General features: G+C 48.2%; 1 non-coding gene across 1 annotated transcript; it reads left to right on the plus strand.

Moving 5' to 3' along the window:
* Positions 1-6,261: 6,261 nt before the first annotated feature.
* On the plus strand, positions 6,262-6,335 carry TRNAT-AGU. The gene has a single exon. It is a non-coding gene; the product is annotated as a tRNA-Thr (tRNA).
* The last annotated feature ends 738 nt before the right edge of the window (positions 6,336-7,073 follow it).

The raw sequence follows: 7,073 nt of genomic DNA on the forward strand, positions 1-7,073 counted from the left end.
GGTGGGGGGAGAGCCCAGGGCTTGGGCAAGAGGGGGATGGGGGGACAGAAATTTTTTTTTGCTTGGGGGAGCAAAAAACCTAGAGCCAGTCCTGTCTCCACATACCGTAAGGTAGGTAGGAGCGGATCATTATTATCCCTACCAGAAAGAGGGAGAAGCTAAGGCTGAGAAAGGAGAATTGACTTGTCTTAGGTCACAGAGCCAGTAAGTGGCAGAGTTGGGAGTAGGACCCAAGAGCCCTGATTTTCAAATTAACCATCGGATCTTGAATTTCAGACATTGAATGACCTGAGTAAATTGCTCTCAGATGAGCTCCAGATCAACAACAGTGCACAGTAATTATTCAGCAAGCATTTGAGGAGAACTGCAATGTTAGAGAGAATCACGAACTGCTCAGAGACCATTAATGCAGAGAAGCAGCAAAATTCATCAAACATATAAGTGGTTATGACTTATTTACTTGGTCTTCAAAGAGAACAACAAGGACCTGAGTCTCCTCCCTGTCAGTAAGCCCCTGCTCAGCCAATCAGGGTAGAGACTGAGGATGAGAGGCTGAGGGTTCTCACCAGAGAGCCCAAAGGATGGCCCAGGTCACTGGTGGGGATCACTGCCCGAGCACTATTTCAGCCCCACGTTTTTGGGTGGACCTCCCATAGTGGGAGCTGCCGAGCACTCCCCCGCAACACACACACACACCAGAGGGGACACCAGAAGCAAGAGAAGAAGAGAAAAGAGGGAGGGATGGATAGAGGAAAAGGTGAAACAAAAAGGACAAACCCTAATGTTCCCAGTGATTCTAAGGGACAAAATCCCAGGTGCAGAATAAAATTCTGCCACCTTAAGCTCGTGCTTTCCATGCCTAGAATTCAACTGTCACCAGATGGATCAGACTGAACAGGTTTCAAACCTCGCGGAGGCTCTTACCTTCTAAACAGGGCCGGCTGTTTTCTAGTAAAATCAGGAAAAGGGAAGGAGAAAACTCAAAAGAGGTTCCTCCTGGTGCTCACGTACGTGAACCCAAATACTTTCTCAGTCCTCAAAGAGAGACCTGGAGAAGGAGACTTGCTGAAGCAAAGCCACAGGGGTCTCTGAGGTTTCCCTGGCCCTTCGCCCCTGTCCTGCCTGACTGATGTCAGCATCTCTCTGTGAGGTCACCACCTCCCCACCACCTTTGACCAATAGTCTGAGGTCCTGCAAAAGGCCTTTGTGATGTCACTGCTACATCCCTCCCTTGCTGTGCTAATGTCCTGCCCCTGGCCAGGAACGTTGGAGGTTGAGCTATTCCCTGTGGTCACCTCACTCAAGGAGCATTCATTCTCGGAAGCAAGCCGGCTAGACAGTAATACATCAGATGCTGCTCCCAGCGCTACACTCAGTTTTTCAGAAATTAGTCAACTTTATGCCCTGAAGAGACCATTAGAGCATCTAATCTGACCCCCTGCATATCACAGGCCTCCTGTATGACACAATAGCTACTTTTGGGGCAAACACATTCCACAAAGGCATCTAGTCTTCATTGAATGACATCAGGAGATGGTGAATCCACCACTTTCCTTGGTAGCTTGTTCCTGTGATGAATCATCCTCGCTGTTGACTATTTGTGCCTTAAGTGTAATATGAATTTGTCTCTTTTCACCTTCCAGCCATTGGGTCTTGTTATGCTTTTCTCTGCTAGATTCAAGAGCCCTTTAATAGCAAATCTTTTCTCTCCATTAAGGAACGTCACCTTTCAATCTTCTTTTGATAAGCTAAACAGGTTGAGCTCTTTCAGTAGCTCACTAGAAGGCATTTTTTCTCCAGACCTCAGAATATTTGGTGGCTCTTTGCTGCCCCAGCTCCAATTTCACAACATCTTTTTCAAATGAGGACACCAAAACTGGAGGCAATATTCCAGTATCAGTCTCACTGATGCTGTGTCACCTCCTGTGATGTTATTGACATAATCTGTAACTATATATCACTGTTGCAACCACTCATATATTTGCAGCCAATATTGTAGAAAGATTTTCGTGTAAGGGGTGTATGGAGAGGTTCTGATTGGCTGATTATAATGATGCTATCTCTACATGTGTATCATTTTTGTTGTTGACGTTATGAATATTGGCTCTATGCTGCCCATATTTCAAACTTGTGCTACGCTTCCCAGGAACACCCCAGCCAGACAAGTTGGTGTCAGTTCTGCCTAGCCTGCTTGATGGCTCATTAAGGACCACAAGTTATGCAACTGACCCATTGAGAGAAGGCAAGGTATGCAGGGACCTGCCTATGGACAGAACTTTAAGGTTTTTTTCTATGCCACGTGCTGGATAGTGTGTCCTTGGAACAAAGAAAGCAAAGACCACATGGCAAGAGACTATAAAAAGCTGATGCCTCGTCTCCATCTTGTCTTCAGTCCTGCTTCATACCTCTGGAGGGACTTTGCTACAGACTGAAGCTCTCTACTAAGGACTGAATGACCCATCCCAGCTGTGGATGGACTCCAGAGACTTGATCTGAACATGCAGTTTATTCCATCACTGCTACAAGCCTGAACCAAGAACTTTTCCATTACTGGGTGTGAAAGGTTCAAATCCATGTGCAGTTTATATAACAACCTGGTCTATAGATTGTGCCAGCTCTTTTCCAGACCCAAAGTCCAGAGCACTGTCAAGGGACCAGAGGCCTAGCAAATAGTGATCAGCTAAGAGAAAGCTGGGGTAAACGGAAAGCCTTGCTTGCTAAGATAGGCCTGGTCAGCAAATTACCAGGTGTTGGAGCTAAGAACTAAATAATCGTGTCTTATTCAGAGTTGCATATTGAACAAAGAATCCCTGTTCCTATTGTGTTTGATTCTTCTGTAGGGAGAAGTTCTTCCCACACATCCAACCTTGAATTTATGAAAAGTTGTCATATGCCAGTATAAAATGTAAACAGAGTCAGGATGAGCTCTACCCTGACATCTGGTGGAAAGAATTTCAGAGAGTGTATTTGCATAGGCACGCCTACCCCATCCCATGCTGCCGAGCTGTGGGACTGCTTTGTGACAGAAATGACTCACCCTCAGTTGAGTGGTACTTGCTAGACAAGGGACATGGGTTCCAAAACCCAGTGAATTGAGAGAGGCTGGGGACAGGTATTTGTGCTGCTGGCTCCTTGTAGAGCCAGAAGCACCAGTTCCATCTCTTCCTCTCTCCACTGTGGAATGTCAGAGTTGATTTTTTTTATTCCCTCAAGAATCTAAATACAGGTTACTGAGCTGAACTCACTTTGGGCTAATGGTGCACTAGCACTGGGGCTCCCCTACTAAGAGCTGAGATCACTAAAGAGCTGAAATTACTGAGCTGAGAGCACTGAGTACTGTGCTAACTAGTGGGGAAGCCTGAAGCTATACTGTGGAACAGAGCAGCTGGTGGAGTGGAGCAGTTGTGGGGATGGCTGGAGCGGATCATGGGACAGCTGGTGACAGCGGAGTGGCTGGCAGAGCAGAGTAGCTGTGGGATGGGTGGAGTGGCCCACAGAGCGAGCGGAGCCAAGCAGTTTGCAGGGAGAACTGGAGCAGCTCATGGAGCAGAGCAGCTGGTGGAGCGGAGCAGTTTCCGAGGACGGCTGGAGGAGCAGAGTGGAGCGGCTGGTAAAGCGGAGCAGTTCATGGAGAAGGCGGAAGCAGAACCCACGGAGAGGCAGGGCAGTTGGCCCCGGACCACGTAAGGTGCCCCTTTCTACCCAGGCTGGGGGGAGGGACCTCTACAGATAAACTTTCGAACTCTGGGGTGGCATTGACCAGAGACTTTTGGGTTGTTGGACTTTGGGGTGATTGGACTTAAAACCCTAAGGGGAAAAAAGACAGTGCCAAACGTACTTGGAGGTGGGTTTTTGTTTATGGTTTGTGTTATAACCCTGTTTGTGGTGTTTCTCCAATGGGATGCCGCATTGATTCCTTCCTTTATTAAAAAGATTTTGCTACACTCAGATTCCGTGCTTGCGAGAGGGGAAGTATTGCCTCCTAGAGGCGCCCAGGGGGGTGTGGTATGTGAGTGTCCCAGGTCACTGGGTGGGGACTCGAGCCGGTTATGCATTGTGTTACTGAAACGGAACCCCTGGATACTGAACCCGGCCCTTGTTGCTGCCAACTCAGAGGGGCAGAAGGGTTACAAAAATACGGCATCCTTCCACCTCCCTTCCAAGGGACCAATGCCCTGCCTTTGGCCACACAGCAAACAATCTTTATTGCCATATACTTTCACTGTTTCTTTGCTTTAACACCTACAAATGTACCTGTTGGACCATCAAAAGAGTTGCTCCATTTCTATGGACCTCAAATCAGAATTCAACATAGATATTTTATACTAATAACATTTTATCAAAGTATTCATTAAATGTTAACCTGCTAACTTGAGACTGTGGGCGGAGACATTATGTAACTTGTTAATCACTGGCTAATGTGCTATCTTGTCTTGCCGCAAAACCTATCTCAGGGTGTGGAACTGCCTACCCTGTCACTTTCCCCTGCCCATGAAAAACCTATATATTCTATTGTAATCAATTGATTGACCGTGACTCTGAGCCTAATAAGCAAGGTGACTCTTCGCCAGCGCTGTGTGTAATAAACTCCTTTTATTGACCTCTACACGGTGTAGAGGTATCTCCTTCACAGACACCTGCTGAATAAAGAGGAGATTCAGCATCCAGCACCCAGTGGTGCCTGGCTGAATGTGCCTCCTCTCCCCACAGTTTGGTCATCTTTTGAGGAAATGGAGAAGACTGCCTTTGCCTAGCTGTACATTGCATGCAAAAGAAACAGGTCTTTTTGGTGACAAGTGTTGAAAGGAACCACTAGGCAAATGTGGAGACAAGAAAAACATCTCCTAACTGAACTTGCATCTGTGGATGCTGAAGCCACAACACAGAGTGCTAAACGCTATATGACCACGGCTGGAGTCAGAAGAGTCTCTACCAAAGCCTTTTTCCACCAGCAATGGCCTCTCTGTGCACAGAACTCCTGGTAGCTTGATGGCTGCAGGCAGTGGAGAACTCTATTTTGGCATCTCTTTGTCTCTTTTGTGGTGAACATCTGCAGTGACTGTTAAAAGGCCTCTGGATAGTGGTCTTTGGGAAGAGCTGATTGAAGAGCCTTCCTAGTAACCAGGAAATCTTGGCTTGGCCTGACAGTTCCTCCTTGCTGAACCTAATGTGTCTGTTGGCTCCTTTTTCGTATCTCTTTTCATAAAAAGAAAAGACCTGTCATCAGAATCCTTCTAAGTGGTGGTTCAAGACAGAGAGAGCCTTCCTTGCGGCTGAGTCTTGGTGCCATGGGGCATGTCTCACCACTGCAGTGCCTCCTGTTGGCCATCCTGGCAATTAGGTCTGGTCCACCAGTGCACCTTCATCCAGTGGCATCTGGCTGCCATCTGTTCTACCATTAGGACCCATGTCGCTCTCAGGACTTCAATGTCCTCTTATGGACAGAGCCCTCTGGCTGTGCCCCACTCAGTTCTCTCCCCCCTTCCAGGGGGCAGCTGTCCTCTACCCAGACACTTGCCTCAGTGGCCAGCTGCAGTCCAGGGTGTAGCCACCTGTATCAGTGGAGACTGAGGCAAAAGGGGCACACCTCCAGCCCCCACCATCTGTTTCCCTGGACCACTTCCCCGCAGACCTAGCACCTTCCTCCACCTTTGTATAAGGGCCTCAGTCCGGCAGTAATCAGCCAGGAGGTCACTCATGCTCCCCTTACCCACCCAGCACTACTCTGACCATGGTACCGGTACCCCTTCTCCTTCTCCGCAGCCAATCCTCCCTCCTCAAACTCCAAGGAGTGACTGACTCTTGCTGTGCTGAGCAGCCCTTTATATATGAGCTGCTCCAGCAAGCCTTCTCCTGATTGGCTCTCCCAATAAGCCCTTTCCTGACTGGCTGGGTTCTGCGCCGCCTCTGCAAGGCTGCCTTAATTTTTTTTCTGATTGTTTGGGGCAGTCACCCCACCACACTTGGAAAGTGGCAAATGAGAAGTCTAGAGCTGAAGGAAAGGTTACCATGACTCAGAACTGAGCTGAGGTTGCTGCGACTGAAACACAGATCACTAACCAGTATATGATCACAGTGGCTGGTGGGAGAAGCACATGTTAGAAGCCCTCTGTCAACTCAGCTGTGGCTTTCTGTGCACAGAGAGCCAGACACCTCAAAGTCTACAAGTCTTGAGGGAAATGGGGAAGGGATGTATTTTGGAATTTGCAGGTGTTGTCCTGGACCGTCAAATGGAACAGTTGTAAACACTTTCTTGAAGTAGGCACCATGGCTTAGCTGGCTAAAGCACCTCTCTAGTAAAGAGGAGATCCTGGGTTCAACTCCCAGTGGTGCCTTGTTGTATGGCTTTTGTCTCCTCTGCTCACATTTTTCTGTGTCTTTCTAGGAAACAGAAGAGACCTCCCTTGGTATCCAAGTAACTGCTTGCTAAGGAAAAGGCTTCTTTGGAGAGAAGCATTGGAAAGAATCAAATCACAAGCCTGGAGTTGATGAAAAGGCTGCTGTGACTGGCATTAGCCTGGCGATTGCTTCAACTGCAATTGCTGCAACACGAGAGCCTGTGCCACACATCCTTGGGGTTCGCTGGGGATGTCCACACACAGAGGCCATGTCACCTTCCTTTTGCTTGTCACTGATGAGAAATGGAGCAGCTGAGAGAAAAGTCCCAGAGAGCAGCACCGTGGCTAAGCTGGCCAAGGCACCTGCCAGGTAAAGTGGAGGTTAGAGATGTAGCACCAAGTGGTGCCTTGCCAAATATGTCTGCTCTTCCCACCTTTTGGTCAATCTTTCTAGGAAGCAGAGAAGACTGCCTTTGCCTTGCAGTGAAGATGCTTCCAAAAGAAACTGGTCATTTTTTTCTGACAAGTGTCAGAAGGAGGCACCTAAGAAACGTGGGGATAACGAAAAGGTCATCGTAACTCAACTTTCATCCATGGCTCTTGAGGTCACAACGCAGAGCACTGAGCACTGTAGGACCACAGCTGGTGACAGAAGGGGCTTTTCCAAAGGCATTTTCCACTAACAGGGTCCTCTCTGTGTGCAAATTCCTTATCGTTTGATGTCCGCAGGCCCTG

Source organism: Gopherus evgoodei, unplaced genomic scaffold, assembly GCF_007399415.2.
Source record: "Gopherus evgoodei ecotype Sinaloan lineage unplaced genomic scaffold, rGopEvg1_v1.p scaffold_246_arrow_ctg1, whole genome shotgun sequence".
NCBI lineage: Eukaryota > Metazoa > Chordata > Testudines > Testudinidae > Gopherus > Gopherus evgoodei.